The sequence below is a fragment of the Tiliqua scincoides genome, chromosome 1, assembly GCF_035046505.1.
Source record: "Tiliqua scincoides isolate rTilSci1 chromosome 1, rTilSci1.hap2, whole genome shotgun sequence".
Lineage (NCBI taxonomy): Eukaryota > Metazoa > Chordata > Lepidosauria > Squamata > Scincidae > Tiliqua > Tiliqua scincoides.
This window is the reverse complement of record NC_089821.1, coordinates 251,828,861-251,849,985: the sequence shown is the minus strand read 5'-3', so window position 1 is coordinate 251,849,985 and position 21,125 is coordinate 251,828,861. Positions and strand designations below refer to the sequence as shown.

The following is a 21,125-nucleotide window of genomic DNA, read 5'->3' as shown; positions in this document are numbered from 1 at the left end:
GAGCCATCGAAAACAACAGTGCCCTTCATGTCCTTGTGGAAAGATCTGATGATGCTGAGGAGCCTGGGTGGACATCCGATCTTGGGGAGAATCTTGAAGAGGCCGTCTCTGCTGACCAGGTCGAAAGCCTTCGTGAGGTCTATGAAGGCTATAAAGAGTGGCTGTCGTTGTTCCCTGCATTTCTCCTGCAGTTGTCTAAGGGAGAATACCATATCAGTGGTGGACCTGTTGGCTCGGAATCCACACTGCGATTCTGGATAGACGCTCTCTGCAAGTACCTGGAGCCTCTTTAGTGCAACTCGGGCAAACAGCTTTCCTACAACGCTAAGGAGAGAGATGCCGCGGTAGTTGTTGCAGTCACCCCGTCACCTTTGTTCTTGTACAGCATGATGATGTTTGCATCCCTCATGTCTTGAGGTACTCCACCTTCTCTCCAGCAGAGACAGAGGATTTCATGCAGCTCAGTGACGATGATCTCTTTGCAGCATTTTAGGACTTCAGCAGGGATGCTGTCTTGTCCAGGTGCCTTGCCAAAGGCAAGGGAGTCCAGGGCCACGTGAAGTTCTTCTAGGGTTGGTTCACTGTCAAGCTCTTCCAGCACAGGCAGGCACTCAATGTTGTTCAGCGCTTCTTCAGTGACTACATTTTCTCTGGAATATAGCTCAGAGTAGTGCTGCACCCAGCGTTCCATCTGCTGCGCCCGATCCTGGATGACCTCGCCTGTGGCAGACTTCAGAGGGGCAATTTTCCTCTGTGTTGGACCTAGGGCCTGCTTGATACCGTCATACATCCCCTTGATGTTGCCCGTGTCTGCTGCTATCTGTATCTCGGAACAGAGCTGGAGCCAGTAGTCGTTAGCACATCTCCTGGCAGTCTGTTGGACTTTGCTGCGAGCAGTTCGGAGGACCTGCAGGTTGCGCTCACTGGGACAGGCCTTGTATGCTGCTTGAGCTCTCCTCTTTTCCTCAATGACTGGTGTCAACTTCTCAGAGTGGGCTTCAAACCAGTCTGCCGCCTTGTTGGTCTTCTTGCCGAATATGGACAAGGCGGTGTTGTAAACGGTATTCTTGAAATGTTCCCATCTGTTGAATGCGTTTGCGTCGGCCGGGCCTGGAAGAGATTCCTCAAGCGCTTGTGCAAATTCCTCCACTTTTCTCTGATCCCGGGTCTTGCTGGTATCAATGCGAGGTCTTCCTTCCTTTTTCGTGTGATACAGTCGCTTTGTTCGCAGTTTCACTCTGCTGCACACCAGGGAGTGGCCAGTGTCGCAGGCAGCACCATGATAACTGTGTGTGATCTTGATGCTGGGAAGGCTGGAGCGTCTGGTGAGGATCAGGTCGAGCTGGTGCCAGTGCTTTGATCTTGGATGTCTCCAAGAGACTCTATGTTGGGGCTTTGTGTTGAAGAATGTGTTGCTGACACAGAGACCGTGATGACAGCAAAACTCTAGCAGGCGTTGGCCATTTTCGTTCATCCTCCCAGTGCCAAACTGACCTAAGCAAGTGGGCCATGAACTGTTATCAGCACCAACTCTAGCATTGAAATCGCCGAGGATGAACAATGGCTCTTTTACAGGTATTTTCTTGACAGTGGTGGCCAGGTCATCATAGAATTTGTCTTTGGCTTCTGCTGGAGACGACAGAGTCAGTGCATAAGCACTGATGAGAGTGACGGGTCCTGCTGATGACTGGAGCTGCAGGGACAAAATTCTTTCACTTCCCACAGTAGGTGGGATGATGGATTTCATCAGGGTATTTCTGACCGCAAAGCCAACGCCATGTTCCCTGGTTTCGTTTGGTGGTTTTCCCTGCCAGAAAAATGAGAAATTTCTCTCCCTGACAGATCCGGAATCTGGCAGCCTAGTCTCTTGAAGGGCGATGATGTCCATCTGCAGTCTGCTCAGCTCCATGTCGATGACAGCTGTTTTGCGTGCGTCGTCTATTTCTTGCAGGTCATCAGAGAAGCCAGGTGTCATTGTCCTAACGTTCCAGGTGCCCAGCTTTAGGGCAGTAGTTTTCTGTTTTCTGTTGCATGGTGCAGAGTTGTCAATCCGCTTGTCGGTTTTCACCCTAAACCCCACGCACCCCATGAGGTTAACGGACCGTGGCGAGGCAACACCTTACTGGTTGGGGACTGCCCAGCTTAAGGCGGGGCGGTAGCTGCCCAATGAGATGCAATGATCTCTCCCACCGTCGGAAGCAGCCCCTGGCGTCATGCTCTATGCCAATCGAGCAAAGACTTATAACCGGTAAACTGCTGCTTTCCGTGTTGTGCCGACGCCGTATGGCAAAGTTGGAGTGTCCTCTTCAGTGCGCGAAGCATGGGTAAAGAAGGTATGGAGGATAGGCTATTACCCATGCAGCAAATCCCCCCTCTCCACGTCGCTGGAATGGTCCAATGGAAAGGCAGAAGCCAATACGGTTGGTTCCAGCGGTGTCGCAGGAGTTGCCAGAGTGTGACTGTGTACAGCCACAAACTGATTGAAATTAGCAGAACATTAAAACATTAGTTAATGTTAAAATGCTTTTATTTTTTTTTATTTATTTTTCACATTTTTATACTGCCCTTCCTCCAAAGAACTTAGGGTGGCATACACAGCTGCTCCCCTCCTTTTGCCCTCACAACAACCCTGTGAGGTAGGTGAGGCTGAGAAAAAATGACTGGCCCAAGATCACCCAGGAAGCTTCGTGGTTGAGGGGGAATTTGGACCTGGTCTAAGTCCACCTCCCAAACCACTACACCACCCTGTCTCTTTTTAAAGTTTTGGCTTTAGTGATATTGCTTCTTAAAGGTTAAGTAATGATAGGACTTGTTTGCGTTTTTATCATTCCATGTGTTTCATTGTTTACTGGTTTTTTTGTTTTTAAATTTTAATGTGCGGAATGCACACTGAGTACAATGTTTTTTGTAGGCAAGTGGGATATTAATAAACGTCATCTCTCCATATTCAAAGGCAGCATACATCTGAGTACCAGATGCTGTGGCAGACAAGACATGATCACCAGTGCCTTGCTTTTGAGCATCTGGCTGGCCAATGTTGGAGCCACAGTGCTGAGCTCTGGTTTAATCAAGCAAGTCAATTCTTATGTTCAAGTCTCCCATTCCAATCATCAGCTAAAGTACAAACTCCAAGCACATTCTTGCATTTATCTGACAGCCAGATCCTAACAAAATCCCCCCTGCTGGTGCAACTGCACCAAAGGGAGTGTGCACAGTATCCTGGGGGGGGGCAGTCCTGGAGGTCATCTCAGGGTATAACTCCACTTCCCCAATATATCAGACCTGCACCATTTCTTTGGTGTGCACTACTTTGAATGGACCCTGGGAGGTGGATCAAAGTTGAGATAGAGGATAGGCAGTGGATCTGCTGCCACCAATAACCACCACCCCCTTCCTGCCCTCAACACACCCTCTTTCTGCTCCAGTCCCCATTCCATTCTTCCCCCACTTTGCCCCGTTCGGCCCACACCCTGTGGACACCCCACCTCCGTGCCATCTTACCAGCACCATTTTTGAAGGCCACTGTCAAATGGTGGCTCACCATTTCCAGCTGTAGCCCAGTTGAGCATGAAAGTGTATTGCATTTTGTGACACCAGAAAAGCAACTGCGCCACCAGAATGCAGGTTCTGATGGCTTAGTGCCTGTTAGGATTGGGACTTGAGTTGCAGCCCAGTCCTGAACTGCCTGGCATACAGGACTGCAGTGGCACCAAAAATGGCTGCCACCGCATCCTGCGTGCTCCAGGCTGCCATTGGCAGCTCCTCAGGAGAAGGGAACAAATGTCCCCTCCCCCCAGGTAAAGCGAGTAGACCCGCAATTGGGCTACTCGATTCTACACTGACCCAAAGGTCGGGATAGAATCAAGAGCCTCCGTGTCAGGTGGCCAGCCCAACACAGAGGCTCTAGATCCGGTGGAGCGAAGCTCCCTCTCACCTCCCCCACCCTGTTCCCTCCCCCTGGCACGTCTCCTCCCCACCCTCTCCCTACCCTCCCTCTGCCTCCCCCCTCCCTGGAATGCCTCCTCCCTGCTTCCCATCACACCTCCACCTACCTCTCTGCTGCTTGGCGGGCCGCGCGGAGCACCGGTGTTGCACATGTGCTTGATGGATGGGGTCAGGATTGGGCTCTTTGTGTCCTTTGCTAAATGCACTTGTGGATTTCAGTTATATGCTGCTGCTTCTTTTTTTAAAAAGTGTGTGACTGATCTTATATGACACTTCAACAATGTCCCATACATTGGTTAGTCTGTGTCTGGCTTCTCCTTAACTAACCATTTGGCAGTATGAGTGAGCAAGGTATAACGGGATAGCCTCAGGGTCTCTGAGAGAAATTTTATCAGGGGGTACAAAGTTTCTTTTGGGTCCCTTCCCGAAGGAGAAGCAGGCAAAACAGAGTGGGGGGAAGGTGGTAACAGCTAGAATAGTCTTTGGAGCCCAGGTCTATCAAGCTTCCCAATGTAGAGCCCAGGTCTACCTGCCTATGTGGTGTTGGCAGCTAGATACAGTAATACTGAAAACCAAACACACTTTAAATCTCTTTAAAATCTTTTAAATATAGAAAATCATTGCAGAAAATTAGCATCATCATGTTTAGGCTCACACTAAAATGGAAAGTGTCCTGACTGTACCAAAACTTACTTTTGCAGCAGCTGTAGCCCCACAGCTGGCCTCCTGAGCGCCTATATACTCCTTCCTGGTAAGTGGATCCCCAAGCTAAAGAGCTACTGTAGCAGGCCAGTTTCTTTCCAGATTTGTCACCGTGTTAAGAGCATCATGTGTGCATTCCTTAACCCAGCACCAGCAGCGGACCTCTCCAGCCCTGTGCCCAGGGGCAAAGGTCTGTGATGGCGCCCCCCGCAGGCTGTCACTGCCTCCCCGTGCAAAATTTTGTGCACCCTCACACTCACCTGAGGCTCAAAGAGCCTTGCGCGACCCAAGGCTGTGTCGGAGAAGCCTCTCTGAGTTTCCCCAACACTATAAACTGTGCTTCCAGGAAACCAGAAGCACAGTTTCTGACCCCGTCAGGAGCCTCAGAGCAGCTGCTGTGGGGTCCTAGTGGCTCATTCCTGGGGTGTTTGCCCCATCGGATTTAGTGGCAAGTCGCAACTGCCTGGCACATATGGCTTGCATCAGCAGCCACTGCCGTACACCCATGGTAGCACCTCCACCATCCCGCATGGCAGCAAGTCTGGGTGAGATAGGAAAATATAAGATCCCAGGTAATTTCTGGGCCCCCTCCTTTGGCTCCTGGACCTCCTTTTTGACCCTGGTCCCAGGTACAAATTACTCTGTGCATCCCCCCCCCTCCCGTCCCATAGGCCCTGGATAGGATAAAGTGCAAGCGGATATTTTTGAACTCTACCAACTTTCAAGTGAGCGAAAATTCTTGAAATGCTCCACTTCTTAGGAACTGTATTGGGGGAGGGGGTATTACTGTTTTGCTGCTTTAAGAAGCAGGCTGACAGCAGCAGCCTTCATTACACGCACCCCCACTCATCTCAGACCAATTAACATGCTTAATGCCTGAGAGACAGGATAGTATCTGAGTTGAGCTTAGACCTGGAAGATGCAGGTTCAAATCCCTTCTCAGCCATGAAGCTTTCTGGGTGACATTGGGCCAATCACTATCTCTTTGCCTCACCAACCTCCTTTTGCCTCACCATCCTGCCTCACCAGGTTCTTTTGTCCTGTTGTTGTCAGGACAAAAGGAAGGGAGGAACTAAGTACACCACCCTGAGCTCTTTGGAGGAAGGGCGGTATAAAAATGTGAAAAATAAATAAAATAACATTTCATGCTAAGGGAAGGAACAAAGCCTGTTCTGCTCAATAGGCCTGAAAGCAATGGGATCATGATTAAATGCAAAGGAAAAGCATCACTACAAACCACTATACATATTGCAATATTCATATTGGTTTGCATAACTGTCCCCTGCTAGCTGGCCAAGAGACACTTTTTCAAGTGGTGTTCCTCTTATATTTAACAGGGGGAGAGTAACCATCATTCTTCATCCCAGTAAAGTATCTTTTTCCAGTGGCTGTTTGCTGGTGTTCTTCTACATCTTTTTAGATCAGTCATTTTCAACCACTGTGCCATGGCACATTGGTGTGCACGAATGGGCCACAGGTGTGCCACAGGAATTTGGGGGAAGGTCATTAGTAGGGCCAATGGGGATATGAGGCCCCTGCTGGCAGCATGGTGTGCCTTTACAATTGTCAAAAACCTGACAATTTGGTGTGCCGGGACAATTTTAGTGCCTTGTCAGTGTGCCGTGAGATGAAAAAGGTTGAAAATTGCTGTTTTCAATGGTGAGCCCTTTTGGGACAGGGAGCCATTTAGTTATTTGACTTTGTAAACCGCTTTGTGAACTTTTTGTTGAAAAGCAGTATATAAATACTGAGGGTGATATTGCTAGTGTTCATATGCTGCCAGAATCTTAGAGTGGACAGTATTGGCTGTGTTGTCAGCAATTGTGATCTACTAAAGGAGAATACCAAAATAAGCCAACTTGCTGCTAAGCAAAAGAACTTATAAAAATAAAAATAAAAATCTTGCATATGCAGCAACATACATATAGAACACATGCAAACACTGAACTCTTTAAGCACTTACTGAGTCCTTAAACTGACAGGAAGAGAAATATCTTAAGGGAAAAACTGGTGAGTTCATAACCCCAAACTGATGGAGTCATAGAACTTTTTCAAAAGACTCAGAATTTCCACTATGATAAAACCAGAAGCTAGCATTAACATAAGTTAGTTTTGACATCCATTGTGCAGAGTCAATGGAAGTTCTATATGGGAGAACAGTGCTTAATTCAGAACTCGTGGGATTTTTTTTTTAAAAATCATAAATTAATATTTTTTTTCTATATCAATCAGCGGCTTGTGAAAATCTGGAGGGATGAATAAACCATACAAGCTGGCAAGGAGAATTAGTGGCAGCGAACACAACTCTGTAGTCATAAACAGTAAACAAAACATAGTAACCAATTGAAACACAAGAGATTGTTGTATTGCAGGAGACTAAATTATTAGTTAATAATTTCGGTACCAAGGATTGCAAATGCAAAATTAAGCCAACAGTTCCCCCTATGGCAATTGTGAAGTACTGTCTTTTCAAACAACTGGCAAAAAGGATGCCAAATAGCTGCTATGAAATCTGTGCAAGAGAAAACTGAATACAAAGAAACAACTAGTTAGCCTCTGTGCCAGAAATATATATTTAAACGGCATTTAAAAAATACCTATTCCACTTGCACCAAATATTGTTTAACTTTGATTTTTGAACTCAAAATGAACAAATCTACTGAGGTTGAAATTTTCTCCATAAATATTTGGTACTTTTGTTCTTGGATGGTGCCACTGTTTTCCCTGATTGCTTTGTGTACTTGGAACATATGCCTACCCAATGGGAATTCTTATCCAGTGTGTGAATCATAGAGCGGAATGAATGATGATGTCACAGCTGTATGCAGCCAATCAAATGTATCTATATTGTGAGGACACTCAGCAATAAATGCAGGGGTGTGCAGGCAAATTAGGCACATGGAACAATTTCTGCAAATTGCAGGATGAAAAAATGTATTTTTCAGCTGCGAAAAACGCATGCTTCAGCTAAACTTTAAATCAGTTACGTTTTTAACAAGTGAACCAGATTTTGCAATTCTCATCAGTTTCAATAAGTATTCCTTGCATTATCCTTTTTTGAGCGATTGCTTCAGAAGGGGATAAGCTGCTTTGCCTGTTAAGGAAGCTTTGCCCTCACTCTGAGTTGGCTTCATTTGACGTCAATTATGTGAGCATGTAGCAATGCCTATGTAGCATTATGACATCATCACATTCAATATGTGATCCTTGATCTTTTGAAATAGAGGATAGAGGAAAACGTCCTAACTAATGAAAGAAGTAGCACCAAAGTAGTAAAAGATGGTTTACACCAGGATGGGCAAACATTTTGGCAGGAGGGCCACATCATCTCTCTGACACTATGCTGAGGGCCAGAAAAAAAAAAAAAGAATTTACATTTCAGATTTGAATAAATACATAAATATTACATAAATATTACATAAATTTATGTAAATGAATACATTAGAGATGGAACATATATGAATGAATGAATTTTGCTGGGCTTATTTATAATACACATGAGAACTGTAACACAGGCATTTAGAACCACATGAGAACTATGAACTGTTCGCCACACATCTCTTGCACAGTGAAAACATACAGACCAAGCCAGAAACACATGTTGATTAGAGGCAATGGTGGGGGGGGCATTTAAAATAATGCCCAGGGAAAAGCAGAAGACACATGGAGACTATAAAAGGTCTTGCTCTAACTTGGCCCGCAGCTCCTGTCTGGCGGTTGCGACTGGCAGTCGCGGGCCAGCACAGGCTCCAACAGTCTATGAAGGGCCAAAGGCTCATTGGAGACTGGGGGCTCCCTGCGGGCTGGATTTTGGGGTCCTAGATGGCCGCAAATGGATCACAGGCCGGCGTTTGCCCACCTCTGGTTTATACCAGGAAGAGGTATGACAAAAGAGGAAGAGGATGACAAAAGGTGAACATTCACTCAAGTAGCAACATTTTCTGGAATAGTTTATTTCCCCATCCTGAAAGCAGTACTTTTGATCTGAAAAGTAAAGCAGAATATTGGTAGAGCAATATAACTTGAAACGTCACCAAAGCTCATAATTACCTCTGATTTGCATTTAGCATACTGAGGCTTCTCTGAGGAAAGGTAGCTTTGGCCTTGCCATAAACTGAAATGCCATTTGCCATAAGCTGCCATAAGCTGAAATGAAAGCTAGATAAGGGGATACATATTAAAAGCCTTTATAGAGCTATAAATAGGCTGGTTACATTGTGGAGTTTCCAAGTGCTTCATCAGACAAGCTCAGGGAATGCACTTTCCTCCAAGAACTTTCTGAGCTTTGCCCATAGTTACCTGGATACTCAGGGTACAATCCTAGCCAGCCTCTGCATCAGCAGAGCACACACTGCACTGGTGCTAACCATCAAAAAGGTGCCACAAAGCATTTCATGACAGCTTAGTAATTTGGCGCTGTGACGGGAAGGCCAGCCACATGTGCCGGATACAGTAAGTGTAGTAAATGTGGAGGGGTGGCGAGAGGCGGAAGGGCAATAGTGGGGGAGGTTGGATTGGTGCCAAGGGTGGAATTGGTGGTACTGGCCCGCACGGTATTCTATCCCCTTTCTCAGGCCCAATTTGATGACACAGGTTGATGCAGACTTGTGCCAGTGATTTAGCTGGTACAGGTCCGAGTAGACCTATTTTGCAGGTTGAGGCTTACCCCACAGCAAGGGGACAAATGTTTCCTTACCTAGAGGATGTTTTCTGCCTGCTAAATTTCCCCATGGGATGCAGAGCAAGCTATGTTGGTGCTGCTGAATTGGCACAGGGAAATTTGTGCTGGAATGGACTGTCAACATTTCATTTTGTCTGCATTTGCTGAGCTCTGTCTGAACATCAGTCATTTCTCTATTTGGACAAAGGAGATGAAACCCTTCAGGGAATATGACACGGTGTTATGAGTTCATTTCAATGGTTGAGAACTTTGTTTTTCTCACAATTGGTAGCCCATTTCTGAATGAAGCAGATGGAAATTTGCCCATCATCATTTCTACAGTGCAATTCTATCTTGTGCTGGAACAGTCAGGCCAGGAGTCCCGTGCCATATCCAGTGCAAGAAAGAGCCCCAGAGTGGCTCAGCCGGAGGTAAGGGGAAATGAATCTCCTCCGACTTGTGCAGCCTCCTGAGGTAGCGTAAGTCCCAGGAGAGTGGAGCAACTTGCTGCTCAGGAACAAGGGTTGGGATTCGGCATACGAGCTGGGCCCCAGCCCTGCCTCCTGCTCCCCACCTGCCTGCCCCTGGGACTGCCTTGTGCCCACCCTCCACCCACCCTGGGCCAAAGGGATCCAAAGCCGATCAACTCAGACTTTCACTAGCTATTATATATTATGGGTACCAGGGGCTTACCCTGGGACAAAGGAACAAGTGTTCCCTTACCCCGAAGAGGCCGAAACTCCCCCACTGGATGCAGTGGTAGCCACATTGGTGTCGCTGCATTACCACACAGGTAATGCGTTTTGAATTGGGCTACCCAGCAGGAGCAAATTTAAATCATTTTAATTGATACTATTTTCTATTTTAATTGGGTTTTTTGATGGTTTTATGCAGTTGTTGTTTGAAATGCTGTGACATGCCCTGAAACAACAGGATAAGGCGAGTTAGAAACAATGCTTCTGGAATCATATGTAGGAAGCGAATGCTTTTTCTTGTATTCAGGATTCCCCAACTTTTGGCACAATCCTGTGCAGCATGCAGGCAGCATGCGCTGCACCAGTGCTTGGCATTGCAAATGTGCAATAAAGCATTTTTCAACAGCACAGCAGTGGCTGGTGCTGATGTGAAGGCCTTCATCAGCCTGTGCGCACTGGTCCACAGAGTAAGTTTCATGTTGAGAAGTGCTGGAATGGAATGGGGCAGGGGGAGGGCAGGGGTGGGGGTGTAGCAGCATGGGGGAGGGTGGCAACATGGGCAGGGGTGGGTGGATCAGGCCTGAGAGGGGGCAGGATCAGTGGCAGCAGCATGCACCACATCTAATCACCCTTTCCCAGTCCAATCCGCAGACAAGGGGCAATGTGGACTTGCTCCAGTGATTTAGCAGGTGTAGCTCTGAGTTGTCACATTGTGGCTGCTGGGTTTTACCCTGAGGCAAGAAGATAAATGTCCTCTCACCCTGAGGATACTTCCAGCACGCAAAGTTTCCATGCAGGATGCAGTGTAGCCCATACCAGTACCAATACATCACTATGTGGGGATATGTGCTGAATTTGGCTACCCATCATGGTGACTCTCCTCAAGTCAAGATTCGAGCTATTGGTGTATTTGATTTCCACTTTCTTGTGGCTCCACAGCAAGCTGCTTCTATTAATGTATGAACATTGACAGTATGTGGTACGATTGTCTGGGTGAACCCTAACTGACACATGTATCTGATCTGTCCTGTTTGTGCCATCCCAGGCTTCTCATGTGGTTTTTAGAGCCCAGGAGAGGAGAGAAGCTCAGCTGGTCTCAGATGTGCTCACAATACATTCCAAGATATGGCTGGGCTGAGGAGAAACTCATGCTAGCTGTATGTTCTTCCTGCTTGTGTTCTTGGGTGGTGAGGAGTGCATGGAATAGATGATGAAAAAAAGGAAAAGAGAAACAAATGAGCTAGTTTTTGCACCATGGCACTTTTACTGATCTGAGAGATAGTACTGTATATATCCTCAGCTGTGCTCATAAATGAACTGGAAATTCCACCCTCATCGCTGAAAAACATTTCAGTTCATCCCTCTTTCTGTTTACACAGAATGGGAGGTGTCTTGACAATATTTTGAGGAATTAATCCCTTGTTTACTGGATAACTCGTCCATGAATGATCCATAACATGTAATTATGTGTCTAAAGATCATTTGAGACTGTCTTTATATTGGAATCGCTGAAGTCCCCAAAGCAGCCAAGATTAGCTTACTTTGATTTTTTTTTTTGGGGGGGAGGGGGGGTTCATTTTTCTAGAGCTGCTTTCTGTGATAAGGTATTGTGAACCATTCTGTTTCTGACCTCAGTCAATTTTCTTTTTTCCCCACTACATTCAAACCTGGCTCTTGCATTGTTCATTTCTTTCCCTCAGAAGAATTGACAGGGTTCAAAATGGCAGCACTGAACTCACATGCATATTCAACTCTAGGTTATCTGAATCCTTCCAGCACTTTAAGGGATCCTAATCCTAATCCACCAGTAGCGAAGATTATAGTTTACCCTCTGCTATTTCCATTCAAAAGTACATTTGCTGGGTTACACTGGACCAAACTTTCTCAGTTGTTTCAGGTAGGGATGGGAAAGTCCAACATGACTTGACTCAAGTCGCTTTGCCGTGTTACTGCCCCCCGCAATTTGACTTGAAAAAAAGTCATAATAGAGGCACTTTCCAAGACTCCAAGTCACCCTTTTGTGACCCTAATGGACTCAAGTCAAGTCACACACACCCCCTTTTAAAAAGCCCACTGTGGGAAAAAACAGGGCGGCTGCCGGGGATTGTGTGTGTGTGTGTGTGGGAGTTCTCTTTACTTAACTCCCCTGATGTCTCCATTCATCTGTAAACAGGGCAGGGGTGGATGGGAAGGACTGCAAGAGAGCTGGAAGAGAAGCAGCAAGACTTGTGACTGTCTGGAGGCCTTGGTTCCTACTCTCCGGGAGATACTCTGCATGGGAGCCCAGTCTAGACAGTACTTGCAATTTACTCCCAAGAAGACCCCTTCTCCTGAGGAGATCCCTGCTCCTGAGGAGACCTCAGCCACCGGGGGGGGGGCTGGGCCCAGGTGACATGGTCATTCAATGAGAATGCCTTCTCCCTTTCCATGCGGTTGGCAAATGAGATAGCTATGAACTCCCTTCCCCCATCCCTGTCTCTTCCCTCTCACTGGGCTTCTCCAGCCAATCGTAAGGTAAGAACCCCACCAGTTTCTCCTCCTGCTCTCCCCCAGCCAACAAAAATATCAGAATGCCCATCCTTTGTCCAATTATCATCTGTTCCTTCCTTCCTATCAGAGATGGGAAAAGAGAACCCAGTTCCGCCTCCCCATCCTGCTCACAATAACACTTTCCTGCCTCCTGGCTGGAACTTTCCTACTGCTCATCCCGTTGGAATGCTTGCCCACAAGGTTTTCCGTGCCACAAAAACAGTAAGCAAGCACACCCAGACACAGACTGGAGTCAGCATGCATGGGGATGGGTGCCGAGTCAGGGGGGCCCTGACTCAAGTCTTTTTCAGAGTCTTCCACACGCAAGTCACAGAGTCACCCCAAATCATGCATTTTTGCATCTTGAGTTCCAGTCTAGCGTCTTATTTGGTGGGTGCATGAGTAAATGATTCAGAGCCCAATCCTGAGCTCGGCACGCCAGTTCACCACCAGCATGCACTGTTGCAAATGTGACATAAGGCATGTTTGCAGAACCTAGCACCGGGCAAGCACTGGTGCTAGCCAGAATCTGGGCTAGCACTGGTGAACCCCGGAGCTCCACCACTTGGTGGTTGCACGGACCACCAACCAGCGGAGAGGTAGGTGGAGGTGGGGGGAAGGCAGAGGGGGGTGGGGAGAGGGCAAGGAGAGGGCATTCTGGGGGAGGGAGTGGGGCGGGAGGGAGGTGGGAAGCTCCACCAGATGCAGAGCTTCCCTATCAGGCTCACCACCCAATATCTTGATTCTTGATTCTACGCTTACCTTTGGGTCGACATAGAATTGAGTAGCCCCATTGCGGGGCTACTCACTTTACCTGGGGGAAGGGGATGAAAGTCCCGAGGAGTCGCCAGCGGCTGCCTGGAGCATGCTGGATACAGCGGCAGCCATTTTCAGCACTGCTGCAGCCCCATGCACTGAGCAGCTCAGGATCGGGCTGCCCAACCTCAGGCAGAAGAACAAAGTGATTATTGTAGTAATCAGTTTTAAACCAAGAAGGGAAGAAGAACCTAGTTGATCCACTGGGACTCAATTAGAGGTGTGCCCACCTACACATAATCTGTTGCCCAGCAATAAGGCCTCAGTCTGTAAGATTCTTGAACCAAGGGCTTTTTTGACTTTCTTTGGTACTTCATGCTGTACATCCAGGCTGCCATTTTATCATTCATCCTAATCAGAATAAGCTTATTTTTCCTTTTTCCTTTGTTAGTAGAGCTTTCTGAAAGAAACGCTAGAAACAAGAGGGGTTTGGAGTAGGAAAGAGTAAAAAAAGGAAGGAAGGCACTGCAATTTTCAAGATTAATTTGAAAGTGTATGTATTTGGGGGGGGGGGTGTGTCTCCCTTTGAACCTGTATCCCATGGGGGAATTTTGCAATCTGGAAGTCTCCTTGAGGTAAGGGGACATTTATCTCCTTGCTCCAGGGATCTTGGACCTGCGCCTAGTAAATCGCTGCAACAGGTCCAGGTGGATCCATGTTGGCGGATCTGGCCCAGGAAGGAGAACAGTAATGATCCAATTTGCCCATCCCCTGTCCCCTTTTACCAACAGATGGTTTCTGATCTAGCATAAAAGTTCTGATTGACAAAAATGACCCCAGATCTAGAGACAATCTCCTGTTTGTACAGGCTCTTGCCTTTACACTAAGGCTTGATGCTACAGCCTGTACCCTGTCCGTGTTCTTTCTCCTACTATAATGCAACTCCAAGATGTCATGGAGCTGCACTGCAATTGGTCTTGTTTTCTCCTCCTGTTCACAGTTCTTTGAATCGACATCATGAGACATTTAAAATGTCATTTTAAACAAAAAATAAATGTGATTCATAGGGTGCAATCCTAACCCCTTATATCAGTGCTTTTCAGCCAATGTGACATGTGCTGCATCCTTCAGTTGGGTGTCACTGATGGAGGTCTCCTCAAAGTAAGGGAATGTTTGTTCCCTTACCTCAGAGCTGCATTGCCCTTAAATCAGTGCTGGAAAGCACTGACATAAGGGGTTTAGATTGCGCCCTTTGGCTAATAAATTCAATAGGACTGACCTCATTGTAAAGATACTTAGAACTTATATAATAATAATAATAATAATAATAATAATAATAATAATAATAATAATATGATAACTCAAAGCATACAAAAAACAAAAGGACTCTACACATGCACATGAAACCTGAAAAAACAGGTTTTTACTACTCGGATTATGATCCATGAACTGGAAATTTAACTTGGAAGAAGCAATGTGTCAAAAAAATGTAGAAAAAAAGATAATCTTATCCACTGATTTTCAAGTGAGGGGCAGGAGAGAGAATCGGTTCACATGATTAGCTGTCATAAGCACAGCACATACCATTAGAAGCGCCAAAGCCCAACTTGAAAGGCTTTAAATGTTTCAAGCTGTGCAAGCATGCGTTCCTTCAAAAAGGCAGAACTGATTACGGTGATCACAGGCAAAAAGCCTTAGCCAAACAGAGGGCGGGCCATTTCTGTAAATCGTTATGCTGCGATTATTAGCTATTGAAATAAATGGTTTTGAATGTTTATTAGCTTTAGAATTATTTTTGCCCTCTCATCTCTCTCAACGGCTGGTGGATAGAAAGGATGAACTGGATGGCTGAGGGGATTTCGATTCTCTCCGGTCATTACACAGCTGCGATTCAAGTGACAACAGAAAAAATAATAATGGTTCCTAATTGGACAAAATTATAGTTGTTTTTTTTTAAGTTGTTAAAGCTATTTAAACTATGTATGTATGTGTACACACTCACTTTAACACATTAAACTTTGCATATATACATGTTTGTATGTGTGTGTAGAAAATTTAAATATGACCCCTTGCATACCAATAGCACCAGGAAACACCCCCTCCCTCCCCAATCTGCCTCCTGCCCTCCCTCGTTCCACCCATCACCTGCCCTGTTCTGTCCCCTGGCCATCTCTTGGTTCCTACACAGTCTTACCGAATTGGAGCAGGTCGTCAGCTACGGCACACTCTGCCACTACATTTTCTACTGCTCCTCTCTCATCGCCACCAGCATAGTGCTGTACATGATGCTATTGTATATGCCTTTACAGTGGCTCATGCAGCTCATGGGAATGGGCAGACAGTGTCAAAGAATTATGGCAAAGAGAGTCCATTTTCACTCACAAGAACCTCAGTTAAATCAAAATAGGAAGAAACATAAGCAAGTAGACCTAGCAATAAGGTTGCTACAAATTACTTTTGATTGGAAATCAACCAATAAATAGAAGGCTAGGATACTTCTGTAAGCATCTCATTAGCATTAATACCTAGTAATAAAATAAGGCTATGATAACAAGGTTCTAATTAGAACAACACGTAACATGGATTTTGCTCAATCCAGCAAAAGTTATCCTTAGTTACTAGCGCTAGAACCAAGTGATTTTACTCTAAGGAAGTCATTTTTCAACCACTGTGCTATGGCACATTAGTGTGCCATGAGTGGTCCACAGGTGTACCACAGGAATTTGGGGGAAGGTCATTTATTAGTAGGGCCAATGGGAGATGTGAGCCCCCCACTGGCAGCATGGTGTGCCTTATCATTTGTCAAAAACCTGATGATGCACCTTGACAATTTTAATGCCTTGTCAGTGTGCCGCGAGATGAAAAAGGTTGAAAATCGCTGCTCTTAGGAAATCTCACTTGTTGAATTCGGAAATAGCTGTTTGATTATTGCTTTGTTTCCTCTTTATAAGTCAAAACCTACAAACCAAGGATTCAAAACTGAATACAAGATCACTCTAACACTGCCTAAGATAACCTGACATTAGTTGTATAGAAGCACCTCATCATCAACCTAGATCCAAAAACAGGAGCTAAATATAGAATGCTACATCCAGCCACATGTCCAACTAGCTCAGTTTTGTTTGCTTAGCAATGGTCCTCTAAAGTCACAGACAGGGATTTTTTTTTCTGTCCTACCTAGATATGCCAGGGATTGAATTTGGGACCTCCTGCCTATAAAGTATGTAATCTTCCTGGGAGCAACATCCCTGCCCCCAAAGATTCCAAAGCTATCAGTATCAATTTGCCTATGGTCACAGCCCATGTGCCTGTATCCTTTGACTCATCTCTTGGGCTTGCACCTGGTGTTCCATCAGTGTGGGTGGAGTTTCATTTTCAAAAACAATAGATCAGTCAGTAGGCTGGTAAAACAGCTGAGTAGTTGTGGTGACATCTGAAATCACTTTTTTTAGGTGGTGGGGAAGGGGGGGGTGACCTGATTTGTTTCCTAGCAGAGGACTAAAGGTCATTTTTTAGCCAGCACACACTTGGCCTTCATTGTACAAATTCTCATAACAAAGCCCAAGTATAATTGCCAAGCATGGTTTATTTATGTGTGTGATCAAAATAGTCATAGGCTGCCTTTCTATCCCATTTAAGGGATCATCAGGGATGCTTGCAAGGGTAAAATTTATTTATTTTCCACATTTTTATACCACCCTTCCTCCAAAGAGCTCAGGGTGATGTACATAGCTCCTCCTTTCCTTTTGTCTTCCTGTGAGGGAGGCGAGACTGAGAAACCGTGACTAACTCAAGGTCACATCAAACCTAACCAATAACACAGGCCAACCCACATTTTGCTGTCTTAAAAGTTAAACCTATTCCTGTGTATATTTTGGGTGCTGATTCCAAACATGGCGTCTGTTTTGCCCTATCACACCTCGTTTCAGAGATTCGGCCTCATTAGTGAATGATTCGAGCAGTTTCCTTTTGAGGATACTTATGCCGTGGCTTCCTCTCAAGGAAGCTGCTTGAACCATTCACTAGTAACAATGCTATGCAGCATCTCTGAAACTAGATGTGATAGTTCCCTTTACCCTGGGTAGAACTGCAGCAGCCCCAATGGGTCTACTCGAATCTGCACCCCCTGAGCCCCCAGGAATGGGTCCTGGCCTAGAATGGGTCCCCCGGGTACTGGCCCCACCTCCTGCTCCCCACCTGCCTGCCAATGCCCTTCCCCCTGCCCCAGAATGCCTCTTCCCCATCTCCTTCCTGCCCTCCCCATGCCCCCCAGACCCCCACACAGGTCAAGCTCGGTCAGCACAACCTTACCTTCGTTTGCCACCACAGAGGCTGGATTTGGCCTCCATGGGCCAGCATACCTCTGTCTGCCGGCATGGCTTTCTCCAAGGGAGATTGTTTGCGACCCTCCCTGGTTGGCACAAGGGACTTGCACCGGCTAAGCGCATCCATAGGATTGTGCTCTGAGTAACTTTTTGTTTCTGTTGTAAAAGGATAAACACTGCTCGAGTGCTTATAAATGAAGTCAAATCAATTAAAACCAAATGTACATGGAATGGCCAAATCAAAGCCATAAGTCGCGTGCTCAATAATCAGCAAAAGGAACTCTTCCAAAATTGTCCTGAAATTCAATTCACAAGTTGTTGGGTTGTTTTTTTTTTTTGTTTGTTTGTTTTTTTGTACACCTGCAGATGTGTGTGTGAGGAATGGGGTCCTCTTTATACATGATGTTAAAAATAACAATTTTTTTTCTTTAATAAAATAATGTGATTCATCTAGCGCATAAAACACAACAAAGGAAAGAGCGGGTAAGGTTCAACACGCATACCGTGTTTTGATTATGTAAACTTTTCAAATGTTGTCATCATGTTTGACTAGTGATGGGCTACCCTCCCTTTGGCCTTCATTTCCTGGCTGCCCAATGCGGGCGGGTGAGCAGTCTTCTACTTTGTGTGGAAAGCCCCAAAAGCCTTTGGGAAACATTCTATTATCTGATCATTTCTTTCCCAGTAAATTGTAGCCGTTCCTTTTTTTAACACCCCCTCTTCTTTTGCCCCGCCTCGCTCATCACAACTTTGTCTTTGAATGTGGGTGTGAGTGTAAAAAGAATAATAGAGGTCATGCCATTGGCGCTCAAATGCATTGCCTCTCCCTGATTGTCTGCCAGTCTTGAGGTGTCCTCCCTCTCCTCCTCCCATGGACCATTTCCCTCTCATCTGAGTGCTTCCCAGATGTTTTCTTATCATGCTACCGAATCGTTCTGTTTCAAGGGACGTCTCTTAGCAGATGTTCTCAAGCAAGCACCTTTTCTACTGTTGATAGTTGGCTTCTTTCCTGCAAATACCAGATTGTTTTGTGGTGTTACTTCTCTCTAATAAGAATAAAGAGAAATTTTACACCAATTAAATGAAAGGAATGGAACAATACACATTTCTCAATACACATTTCAAGAAATGTGTCGCAAGATTTTTATTGCTATCACTAATCTTAAAATCCTTACCCTCTGATCATCATAGCCTCAGTGACATCATTCCTTATTGGACTCCCATACATATCCTGCCCGATCTACACTCCATTTAGTCATTAACACCCCAGGGACTACATGTGCAGGAGCAGGCTGATTCATGTACATCACAAAATAGATGGAATAGGGCACATAGATGAATGAAGAACCATTCTCATAAACAGATGTTGACCGTATGGTGACATAGCTTTAAGAACAGTCAACATTTATTACACCATATTGATATAGTTATATGAGATTATTGGGAAGAAACTGGAATGGAACAGAAGGAGTCTGGTGCAGGAAAATAAAAATAAAATTTTGATTATGATTTTTTTTTTTAATTTAATAGAATTTGAGAGTTGGAATGGACCTCTGAGGTGATTAGCCCAGGGGCGCCCAAACCCTGGCAAGGGGGACATTTGAAGCCCTGAGGGAACCCAATCTGGCCCTTGGGGAGCCCTCAGTCTCCAATGAGTGACTTGCTGGAGCCCGCGCTGGCCCGACATGACTGCTCTCAGTATGAGGGCCAACTGTTTAACTTCTCGCATGAGTTTCAGGCCAAGAGTTCCCTCCGCTGCTTGCTGTTTCAAATATGTGAAGCAGCAATGGCAGGGAAGGAAAGGTCAGCCTTGCTTTGTGCAAGGCCTAAGACCTTAAGCTATTGCAAGACCTTCATTCATTCATATAAGTTCCATCTCTAATATATTCATTTATGTAAATTTATTTAAATTTATTCAAATTTTACATGTAATTTAATTCTTTCTTTTTCCTGGCCCCCAATGCATAGTCATAGAGATTATGTGGCCTGCCTGCCAAAAAGTTTGGACACCCCTGATCTAGCCCAACCTCCTGCTCAATGCAGGCCACTACAGGATCCCTGCCAGATGGCTAGCCAGTCTCTGTTTGAAAACCTCCAGTGAGGGAGGTTTTTTTAAAATGTTCCAATGCTGAATGTTCCAAACCTGGACATTTCTTACAGCAATTTATTGGTTATCTCTTAAGACAGACTCACACTCAAGTTATGCCAAAAACACAATTAAAAAACAGGCTAAAATTATTAAAACGTTATGGTAGCTATAAAAAATGAACACATGGCAGTTGCAAAAAAAAAGAACAGTGTCTGTTAGAATTTATGTAAGGTATAATTTCACAGGAGAACAGAGATGTGTCATAATGATCTCTCTGGGTTAGTTGTTTCATAAAATTAGTACCACTACAGAGAAGGCCCTGCCCTGCATACCCATAAGCCTCAGCTCAGAGAAAGAAGTAACATATAGTATAGTAGCATCTCCAGATCTCAGTGGACAAAGTGAATCTTTTTTAAAGTTCACAAAATGGGCATAGCATGGCTCCAGTGGGTTGGGCTTCCTCTAGTCCACTCCCAATTCCTTTGGCCTGCAGATTGTGCAGACTTGTGTTATACATGTGAATGGCTCTAGAGGTCATTGTCCATCCCAAGGGCTGCCCAAGAGACAATATGTAGCTCATGTTATATCAACACTACAATCCTGTTGAAATTTACCTGGCAGTAAGTCCTATAGAACACAGTGGAACTAACTTCTGAGTAAAGATGGAGAGGCTAGCACTCTAATAAGCCTTTCATATTGATCTGAGATATTTTTAATTTTTAAATACCGTGGGCCCTCATCATCCATGGGGGATTGGTCCCACAACCCCCTGGGAAAACCAAAATCCATGGGTGCTGAAATCTGTAGGGGGGCAGGGTCACAGTGCCGCAGCATCGGAGGCCAATGCCAGACCTCTGGAGTTCACACCAGCCTTCCAGCCTCCTCAGAAGGCCTCCTGGATATAACCAGAAGCTATTTCAGTTTCATGTTGATGACTTCTGGTTGAGGATGCTCAAATCCATGGATGCCAAACCCATAGATAAGGAAGGCCCACCATACAATAAGTTTCAAAATAAGAGTAATTGGCAGGAGAGGAGAATACTCTGAGGATATTTAAAGTTGAACTTTGCTGTCATAGTACAGTCTTATTTATTTATTTATTTATTTATTTATTTATTTACTTACTTACTTACTTACTTACTACATTTATATCCCGCCTTCTTCCCCAGAGGGACTCAAGGCAGTTTACAAAAAGGCTTCATGAAGTATGTGTCATGACCATGACCAACTCAAGACCCCCCAGTGCCTGAGGCGGGGTGTCAAATGTTGGTTGGCAACCTTCAGTCTCGAAAGACTATGGTATAAGCCTACAGCACCCGGTATTCCCAGGCAGTCTCCCATCCAAGTACTAACCAGGCCTGACCCTGCTTAGCTTCCAAGATCAGACAAGATCGGGCATCTGCAGGGTAACAGTTGCTGCATGT

At 45.5% G+C, this 21,125-nt stretch overlaps 1 pseudogene; it reads right to left on the bottom strand.

Annotated features, from left to right (window-relative positions):
- Window positions 1-21,005: 21,005 nt before the first annotated feature.
- Window positions 21,006-21,125, bottom strand: LOC136637629 (5S ribosomal RNA; annotated as a pseudogene).